The sequence below is a fragment of the Nannospalax galili genome, unplaced genomic scaffold, assembly GCF_000622305.1.
Source record: "Nannospalax galili isolate Female #2095 unplaced genomic scaffold, S.galili_v1.0 scaffold102, whole genome shotgun sequence".
Classification (NCBI taxonomy): Eukaryota; Metazoa; Chordata; class Mammalia; order Rodentia; family Spalacidae; genus Nannospalax; species Nannospalax galili.
In genome coordinates this window covers 4,468,974-4,479,823 of record NW_008351958.1, presented here as the reverse complement: position 1 = coordinate 4,479,823, position 10,850 = coordinate 4,468,974, and the positions used below count along the sequence as shown (strand labels likewise).

The 10,850-nt window shown below is 42.0% G+C and overlaps 1 pseudogene; it reads left to right on the top strand.

Moving 5' to 3' along the window:
- The first annotated feature begins 7,265 nt into the window (after positions 1–7,265).
- Positions 7,266–10,603, top strand: LOC103746626 (annotated as a pseudogene).
- The last annotated feature ends 247 nt before the right edge of the window (positions 10,604–10,850 follow it).

Genomic DNA, 10,850 nt, shown 5'->3' with positions numbered 1-10,850 from the left:
ACATACAATGCAGTCAATATACTCATACACAGAAAATAAAGAAATATATTTTTAAAAATTTTTAAAAGGAGAGTTCTGTGAAAAGGCACAGTAAGGGATGGTGGCCTAGACTGGGGAGAGGTAATTTGCCTAAGGAGTTGGACAAAGAGCTATAGAACTGGGCTGAAGTTTAGGTGGGTAAAAGTGGCCAGGAGACGGCTTATTTAGAGAACTGAAAGAAGTCCACTGTGGCTATAGAGCATAGAGTAAAAATTATGAGTCATAGTGGGAGTTGATCCCAGGTTTCAAGAGCTTGAGGTCCTATCAGAGAAAGGAGTCTTATCTAAGGCCTGTGGGAAACCACTGAAATATTTTAAGCAGAGTAATGAGATGGTCAGATTTATGCTTCAAATAAATTGATCTAGTTAGGGTTAGGTAAAGTTAGGCTACATCATCATATCACAGAAGTCCAGAGAGAGAAATAATCATGCCTCTGTCTAGTGTTACGGTCCTTGTGAGCACCAAGATATGCATAAAGACCATTCATTTCCATTTCATGCATGGCAGACATCATGAGGATGAACAAACTGTAAATTTGTGTGGCAAAAAAGTAGATGAATCCCATGCATATTTTGCTGAATCAAAAGAAACAAGAAGGGGCTGGAGAGGTATCTCAGTGGTTAAGAGCACTGACTGCTCTTGCAGAGGATCCCGGTTCAATTCCCAGCATCCACATGGTAGCTAACAACCATCCATAACTCCAGTTCTGGGGGAATCCAATGCCTTCTTCTGACCTCCCCAGGCATTGCACGACATGGGTGCACTTACACACCTGTAGGCAATACACTCATACACATAAAATAAGAGAATAATAAACAAAATATTTTATTAAAAAAAAAAGAAAGGCTGGAGAGATGGCTCAGGGGTTAACACTGTGTTCTTGCAGAAGATCCAGGTTTGAATCCCATCACCCACATGCTGGCTGACAATTGTCTGTAACTCCAGTTCCAGGGGATCCGATAGCTTCTTCTGTCCTCTGCAGGTATTGCACGACACAGGTGCACTTACCTACATATAGGCAATACACACATGCACATAAAATAAAAATAATAAATAAAATATTTTTTAAAAAAGAAGCAGGAGGATCTCTGTGAGTTCAAGGCTGGCCTGGTCTACATAGTGAGTTCCAGGACAGCTGGGAGACCCTATCTCAAAAAAAAAAGAAGAAAAGAAAAGAAACAAGAACACATACAGTATAATGCCCTTCCTATGGTTCAAAGACAAGCAAAGGTGGCCAGTGTCAATCTGGAAGAGCCACTGATCATAATATATGCCATTCTTTTGTTCTTCCACAGAAAAAAATATTTCAATTAAACCATGACAAGCCATTGATTACATATATAATTCAATTTCAAACATACTAAAATATAGGTGACTAAGGATAAAGTTAGTGGTAGAGCACTTGCTTAGAATGCAGGTCCTGGGTTCAATCCCCAATACTGCAAAAAATTTAAAAATAATCTTTTTTTAAAAAGAGGTATATTGTTAGAGATTCATACATAAGTGATAAATGAAATAAATAAATGAAATAAATAAATGAAAATAAATAAATGAAAAATAAATGAATAAATAAATGAAAAAGCAAAACATTGTGACAGAAACTAGGATAATGGGTACTTCTTAGAGACAGTTGGCTTTTGTCCTGCAGAAAATGGGAGAGGGAGGCCTTAGAGAGCAGCATGTTTAACTTCCCGGCCTAATACGTGTGCAGGCTCTGTACACTTTGAGCTCCAGGACCTTGGCTCTTACCCACTACACCATTTGCCACAGTTTTGTACACTTCTCCAGGCCCTGAATTCACAATGTAGGAGAGCCTACCTTATTTAAGAAGAGCCTGGCCAGGCATGGTGGCCAATGCCTTTAATCCCAGCATTCTGGAAGCTGAGTCAGGTGGATCTCTATGAGTTCAAGGCACTCTGGTCTACATGAAAAGTTCCAGGTCAGCAAGTTTCAAGGCTACATAGTGAGACTATGTCTCAATTTTTTTTTAAATTAAAACAAGAAAGAGTCTGACTTTCTTAGTATAACTTTCTCAGTCTTTATTAAAGATCATATACTATCCCCAAAAATTTCAAGGTGGCTTTCTATTATTAATAAGGAAGTTTTTTTTTTATTTTCTCATATGAAGAACTTAACTTTTTCTTCAAATTATACTGCATTGCTAACTTAGAAAATGTGCTTCTAATAATTGAAGTGTTAAGTGTACTGTTGAGGTTTTTTCACCTTTATTCAGTAAACACTAAATCTAAATGACCACAGGAGTTTGTCCAACACTATCAGAGAAAGTGTTGCTGGTGTCGTTGTTAACATTAGCATTCAAATTCTTGGTCACTTACTTGTCCCGGACATGTCCTGTTCACCCCACCAGACCTGCTCTCCACCCTTCTCCACAGCCCTGTGCTCTGGGAGGCTGGCCTGCATGAAGCAGGTCAGCTGCATCCTCATCTCTGAGTCCTTTGGTGCAATAGTTCAAATGTGTCCCCAAAGTTCATGTCTTAGAAATGTAATCCCCAATGCAGCAGGGTTGACAGGTGGGACCTTTAAGGGTGATTAGTTCATAAGGGCTGTGATGTCATTACAAGAATGGACTCACTATCAAAGCAAGTTCACATGCACGCAAACACATGCATGCACAGACATGCATGCACACACATGACATGCATGCACACATGTATATACATATGAACTCACATGCATGCACTCACACTCTATACACAAGCACACACATGTGTGTAAACACACACACTTGTGCACATGCATATATACACGACCATACATGCACATGCACACACAAACCCCCACACACACATGAACACATGCAGGTACACCTACACACACATGAACCCGTACACACATATGCACATGCACATACACACAAATATGTACACACAAGTGTGAACACATGTGCTTACACATCCATGCTATGCATGTGTACATTCTCACACACCCAAAACACACACAGGCACATATGCATGCATGCATGCACACACACGCACACATACATACATGTGCATGTGTGTGCACGTGTACATGTATGCATTTATGCACATGCATGCATGGATGGCCTGCACATATATGCACATGTGTGCACATACATGCACCCATACTCAAGTGTACACACATGTACATGCACACACATGCATGTACACACATATACACATATACATGAACATGATGCAGTCCTCTCTCACTCCCTTTTCCTTGCTTTCTGCCATGAAATGGTGCTACAAGAAGACCCCACAAGGCAGTGGGAAGCCCAGGAGGAGATTTGAGGAAGGTCTTTGAGGTTACCTCCAGCTAGTCTAATTGCAAAAGAAACTGGGAGTCTCTGTGTTTGTCATATTGGCCCTATCTGTCTCTGGTCCCTGAGCACAGCCCCCACCTTTGACCAATTAGGCCTAGAACAGCAGTGAGCCCATGTTAAGAACCTGGAGTGTTGACTACTCTCCATGGTTCCCTACACCAGGTTCCCTCCTCTATAAACATAGCCTTTATTAAACTCCCTTTAAGTACCTCCATTTCAATAAGTCATGTTTTCTGCTGGGTCCCTGACCAACCCAATAATAATTATTCCTTATAGCTAAAGGCTTCTATTAATCTACTAGTCTATTCATCTTCTCATTAATCTATTCCTACTTAGGTAACACTCTGAAATTTTTTTAACATTCTAGTAGACCCAAAACATTAAAGCAAGTATGTCATGAGTGTACTGTGTCAGAATCATAGACAGACAGATTTGTCTTTCCACAATGTCAGAATTTATTGAGCAACAATAAATTCACAAGCTGTGTCAGTTTCATTGGCTGCAAGTAGTCTGGATTTCCCTGGATAGCTGGTCATTGGCAAACGATGTTCTCTTATTCCAATCTTAACTTCTAATATTAACTCTCGGGTCACTCATTACATATCACACAGTAGTCTATATTGATAGATATGTATGTGTTACAGAATGCCTGCAAAAAAGTTAAAGACACTGTGGCAGAGTTCAAAGAATTCAGAGAGCTTTGACTAGAGAAGCAGAGGCCTGATGGAGATGCAAGGAAAGCCACTGCAGTGGTTAGACAGACATTAACTAATGCAGCTGAAGAGGTGCGGGAGGTGCATTGTGGTGCTGTAGGTCACAGGGTTGAGCCAGGCCTCAGTGCTGACTTGGGCCACAGAGGCAAGGTGCAGAACCACGGCAGCCATAGAGGTGAGACATTGGCCTGACAGATGGATAGATGGACAAAGGGGCAACAATTCATTTTGGCTGGGTTAGGCAGTAAGGACTGAGCTGACCTGAAGCTCCGGGGGCAGTCAGGAGTTCTCTACATGTTACTCAATGCAACACTGAGTGCTCAGATGACAGGTTGGTGGGGCTGCTGCCATTGCACTCTCCTCTTCTTTAAGGGGTCCAGGTGAAGGTGTTTGATGTGTTCAACACATTCGTGGGCCTGGGTCTTCTAACGTGGTTTGAATATTCCCATGTGCTCATGTTTCCAATCTATTTTGATAAGTTTATGGGCAATGCCATTTTACTTTTAGGAAGAGGTTATCAGTCTATGCTTCATGGGTGGTGCTAGACAGATGGTACTGTTTACATAGCCACCAAGATGCAGAGTCCTCCTGCCTGTGCATTTGGACTCTCATGGCACCAACTGCTGCTGGTTAAGTTGAGTAACCCAGGGCAACACACAGCCAGAAATCACTATTTTGTAGTGTGGAAGAACTTAGGACAAAGCATAGCCTTATCTCCACAGATCAGAGAGAGAAAAACAGAGTTAGTTCAGTCAAGAAGTAGATCGTCCTGTGTTCTGAAGCCCAGCAGTGCTTGACAGGGATGCACGATGCTCTCACAGCTTAGTAACTGAGATTGGATAATGTGAGTCAAAAATTAGAAGTCGACCTACTCTTTGACTTTCATTTCGAAGGGAATTTTTATTCACAGAGAGTAAGTGATTAGGAAGAATGTAAAATGAATCCTTCAACTTAAGTCACTGACAAGACAGCTGAAATGGATGAGACAGGAACCATTTTTCTTTGCATTGAAAGTGAGTTAATGTAGTTGATTCATTAAGGTTTAAATGGGGTAATTGGCTCAGAGGGAAAATTTTGCTCATCTTAGAATTTCTTAAGGAAAAGAGAATTGGAGCATGGATGGAGCACACCTGAATGCCAGGCTTGAGAAGCAGAAGCAGGATGGTTAATTGTGTGTGTGTGTGTGTGTGTGTGTGTGTGTGTGTGTGTGTGTATACATGTTGAGAACTGAAAACAAGGCCTCACATATACTAAACACAAGTTTTCCTTTGAGTTATACTCCTAGCCTGCAGTTCAGCTTTTTTTAAAACTTTATTTTTTTTTATTTTATGTATATGATGTTTTGCCTGAATGTATGAAAGTGCACCACATGGATGCAATACTCGAGGAGGCCAGAGAGGATGACAGCTCTCCTGGCACTGGTGTTACAGATGGTTGTTTGCTGCCATGTGGATGCTGAAGACCAAACCCAGGTCCTCTGCAAGAACAAACAATTGCTCTTAACCACTAAGCCACCTCTCTGGCCCCCAGTTTTTCTTTTTACTTTGGCAATATTCCTTGGAAATTTATCCACATTAATACATGACATCTACTTCTTTCAAGTATCATATATATATATATATATATAAAGGCATAATTTACTGTGGACATTCTCCAAAATGCTTGTCATTTATAATTTTCTCAGTTTTCTGAGATTACTCCAGTGTACTTTGAATAAGTCAATATGATTAATAATGAAAAGGTTTTGGTTTTTTATTTGTTTTTTTGTTTGTTTTTGTTTTTGTCTTTTTGATACAGGATCTCCCTGTAACCCCACCTAGCCTGGAACTCACTATGTAAACCAGGCTAGCCTTGAACTCACAGAGGTCTGCCTGTATCTGGGATTAAAGGCATGTGCCACCATGCCCAGTGCTATGAAAAAGTTTTTTAATGTCACTTTAGCTAAAAGTAAAAATCAATACATACTGATTTTAGAAGAGTTGGGGCAAAAACACATAAGAACAAAAATTTTAAATATCTATAATGTCACTAAAAGAATATGCAGAGTCATACAGACTGTGGGGATTTGTGGCAAAAAGCTTAAATCCCAAATCCTCTAGTTAGTAAGATACCTTAGGCAAGTTATTCAACTTCTCCAAGCTTCATTTCCTTATTTATAAAATGAAGATGTATCCTCCTCTCCAAGGCTTCCTGAGAATTAAATAACATTTAGTATAGTTCTATATGTAATTATTTTAGACTACAGATTCTATATAGAAGTGAGTAACTAAATTACAATAATTCAAACAATAGAAATGTATGCAACCATTAAAAATTAGGTAAACCCAGGCTGAAGATCTATTTGTACTATGAAGTATTTCCCAGATTAAACTAAAACACGATATCCAGGGTGTTAAATTCTTGAGTCTCATGAACTTCCTTCCTCCTTCCTGGAGGAAAAGTTTCAATTCAGAGGAAAATTGCTATACAACACAGGTAAGGAAATGTTTATGTATAACTGGTGTGGCTAATGACCTGGGTGAAGGACAAAGGACAGGATAAACTAAGACTCCAGTAGTCTAAAGGTGATGGTACCATCCAGGCATGTCACCAGATGTTAAAAGTGTTTGTTCCCAGTTGGGCATGGTGGCCCATGCCTTTAATCCCAGCATTCAGAAGGCAGAGGCAGGCGGATTTCTGTGAGTTCCAGGTCAGGTGGGGCTATAGGGAGACCCTGTCTCAAAAAGACCAAAAAAAAAAACAAAAAAAACAAAAACAGTGTCGGGCTGGAGGGATGGCTCAGTTGTTCAGAGCACTGACTGCTCTGCTCTTGGCGGAGGACCTGAGTTTGATTCCCATCACCCCCATAGCTGCTAACAACCATCCATAAATCCAGTTCCAGGGGAATCCAAGGCCCTCTTCTCACCTCTGCAGGCATTGCATGGCACTTACATACATGCAGGCAATACACTCATACACAGAAAATAAAAATAATAAAATTTAAAAAGTAAATAAGTAAATAAAAATAAAATGTGTCTGTTCCCATTCATAACAAAAAACAACAAAACGATGTTATCAAACTGGAAAGATAAAAATAAAACCATTAGGTCAGTGCCCAGCGGGGATCGGGTCTAGAGCAGGCCGCCCGACCGAGGGCGGAGGCGGGCGTCTGGGGTGTCGGGGAGCTCCCTCATCGGGCCCTCGATGGTCTGATGGAGTAAGAAGGGACGACTGTGTGTGTTGACGTTGAGTGCTTCAGATCCGATCACTATGGTACGGAAACGAAAATGCATATTGTGCCACATTGTGTACAGCTCAAAAAAGGAGACGGATGAACACATGGGGAGCATGTTGCATTACAGGGAACTTGAGAACCTGAAAGGCAGGTTTGGCATAGAAATGTTACCTTTGGTTCAGAATGAACAGGAAGTCTTGGATTTAGTTGAGGAGCCTGATCTGGTCTGGAAGGTTTCCAGTGGGAAGGTGTTTCCATTTTTTCATCCTCTGGGTTGACAAGAAAGCGAAGCCTTTCTGAAAACAGCCAGATTGTGGACAGGGCTCCTTCAGTGTATAGCTTAAGCGAAGAAGGTACCCTCAAAGAAAATGAGTCCCAGCAGATTATTTCACCATGTGACTCACGGAGTGCTGCACAGAGTCAAAAGGCAACCATGTACTTTGAACAGAAAGTGGCACCTCTGACTCCCTCCTTCAGATCAGGTGAAAGGGCTGGAAACATTCCTATGTCACCAAAGGCAACATAGTACGCAGTTACCATCTGATCATATAATACCTTTAATGCATTCAGCCAGAGACCTGAACAGCCAAGAGAGGTCTATGCCACCGTCAGAACATCAGAATGCCCAGAAGAGTAATGGAGAAGGAAACGCTCTCTCATCAAATGCGTCTTCAGTCCAAACAATCTGCAGCTTAGCAGATGCCGCCACTGATAGCAGCTGTACCTCTGGTGCAGAGCAAAATGATGGTCACAGTATTAGGAAGAAATGAAGAGCCACTGGAGATGGATCTTCCCCTGAACTTCCCAATAAAAGAAGAATAATTAAAGGAAAAAAAGTGTTCTCAGGTTGACCAGGTACTTAGCATTTCCTTACAAGAGGACGAACTAAGCAAGTCACTGCAGTGCATGGATAACAATGTTCTGTAGGCGGGAGCAGCCCTGCAGACAGCTTATGCTGAAGTTCAGAGGCTGCTCATACAGCAGATCACTACAGAGATGAGTGCACCAAGGACTCACAGAATACAAATTCTACAAGGATTACAAGAAACATATGAACCTTCTGAGAACCCAGACCAGGGCCCCTGTAATGTCACAACACAAGAAAAAGGGAACAGTAAGTCTCAGACATCTGTTGAAAACACACGGCTGCCCGCTCCCTTTTTCCCAGTTTTTCTGGAGCACCTCCTTCCTGTGTGTCTCCATCATCTACTGGAACCCCTCTCCAAGTAACCACCTCTACTTTCCAAGCCCATGGCACTGTTCCTGATTCATCAGTTCGGATTAAACAAGAGCCCATGTCTCCTGAACGAGAGGGGACTATGAATGCTCTGTCACAAGGCTCTGCCTACAATGTGTCCAAGGAACTACTGCAAATTAACAGAGAGGTCAGTGACAGCTGTCCGATTTATCCAGCCATCACTGCAGCATTGACATCAGAGTCAACAGAAAGTTGCCCTGAGCCTAACCAAGATCTGAATTTTTCTGCAGAACAAGGAAATTCCGGGAGCAGAGAAAATTCTTCCTCTCCCCAATCTCCTGATATTCCTGGCATAAGTAAAGGTGAAGAATCAATCAGAGGCAACAGTGGCTGTGAAGCCTGTAGCAGCTCTTTTCTAAGACTGTCTTTTGCTTCAGAAACCCCTCTGGAGAAGGAAACTTCCTCCCCAGCTGACCAGCCTGACTAGCAGGCAGAATCTACTCTGACATCATGAAACCAGAGGGAACAAGAAAAAGAAGAAACTTCAGAAGAAGAAAATGCTACGGGCTGCCCATGTTCCTCAGAATAGTGACACTGAATAGGATGTATTTACTGCTAAACCTGAAAGAAAAGCAAAAACTGGAAAGTTAACTAAAGGGGGAAAAGTTACAACCTCCACATGAGAAGATAGCAAAACTGGTCAGGAGCAAGAAACTATGAGAGATGAACCAGATAGCGAGTCCTCCCTGGAGAGAGTTCTAGAACTTCCAAATCCTCAGCTAGAAGTAGTTGCCATTGATTCTTCTAAATCTGGAGAAGAGAAACCAGACAGCCCCTCTAAAAAATGCCTGGAACTCTGCAGAGCAAAACCCAGTAGAAGCTTCTTGTTCTGGCTGCAATGAAGTTAGCTCTACCAGTGAGATTGGTACCTGCTACAAGGATGGTATTCCCATAAGCGTGTCAGAAACTCAGACTGTGATCTCCTCCATAAAAGGATCAAAGAACTCTTCAGAAATATCTTCGGAGCCAGGAGATGATCATGAACCCACAGAAGGAACTTTTGAGGGTCACCAGGCTGTAGTGAATGCATTTCAAATATTTGGAAACTTACTATATACTTGTTCAGCAGACACAACTGTCCCAGTTTATAATCTGGTGAGTCAGAAGTGTATTGGTGTCTGTAAGGGTCATACTTCCAAAGTGAATTGCCTCCTGGTCACTCACACCTCTGGGAAGAATTCAGTCCTTTACACTGGTTCCAGCGATCACACCATTTGCTGCTATAATGTTAATACCCAAGAATGTGTGGAGCGGTTACAGCTGGAAGACTGGGTTCTCTGCCTTCATAATAGATGGCGAATCCTCTGTGCTGGGCTGGCAAATGGCACTGTAGTCACCTTCAACATAAAGAACAACAAATGACTAGAGAATTTGAATGAAATGGCCCTCGGGTAGTCAGCTGTCTTGCCACAGCTCAGGAACATACCAGAAAGCTGCTGGTTGTAGGATCTTATGACTGTACCATTAGTGTTCATGATGCACAGAATGGACTACTCCCCAGAACTCTGGAGGGTCATAGCAAAACCATTCTTTGCATGAAGGTGGTGTATGACCTTGTGTTCCAGTGGTTCCAGTGATCAGTCCGTGCTCACAACATCCATGCTGGTGAGCTTGTGCACATCTATAAAGGTCACAATCATGCAGCGACTGTGGTGAATATCCTAGGAAAAGTGATGGTGACTGCTTGTCTAGAAAAATTTGTTCATGTCTATGAATCACAGTCCCATGATCGACTGCAAGTTTATGGTGGACACACAGACATGATTATGTGTAAGACGATCCATAAAAGCATGATTTATACTGGCTGTTACAATGGCAGCATTCAGGCTTTGAGGCTGAATCTGATGCAGAATTACTGCTGTTGGTGGCATGGCTGCTCTCTGATATTTGGAGTTGTAGATCCAAATATCAAAAAGAACACTTACTGACTGACCACACCAATCTGAACTTTCAGACACTGAAATGTCGCTGGAAGAAGTGTGATGCTTTTTTTCACTGCTAGGAAAGGATGCAAGCAGGATGCAGCAGGATGCATTGAATGGCATGCCAAAGATGACAGTAAAATTAATTCATGAAGTTTTTTGCCTCGCAGGTTGGGAAGTCATTAGTAAACTATTTTCATACTGGCCTCTCACATGGGAATTCCCATATGAGAATTCTTCTGCAGGGAAGCTGGGAAGGAGAAAGTGGTTCCCAGCCAGGCCCACCACTAGCAAAGTCTGGGCAGCTCTAGGAAATGATAGGTTGCGATTCAAGTTTGTGCTGGAGCATAGAAACAGTGAAGGTTAAACATTTTAAGGAGCCCTACTCCTCTGGGACAGA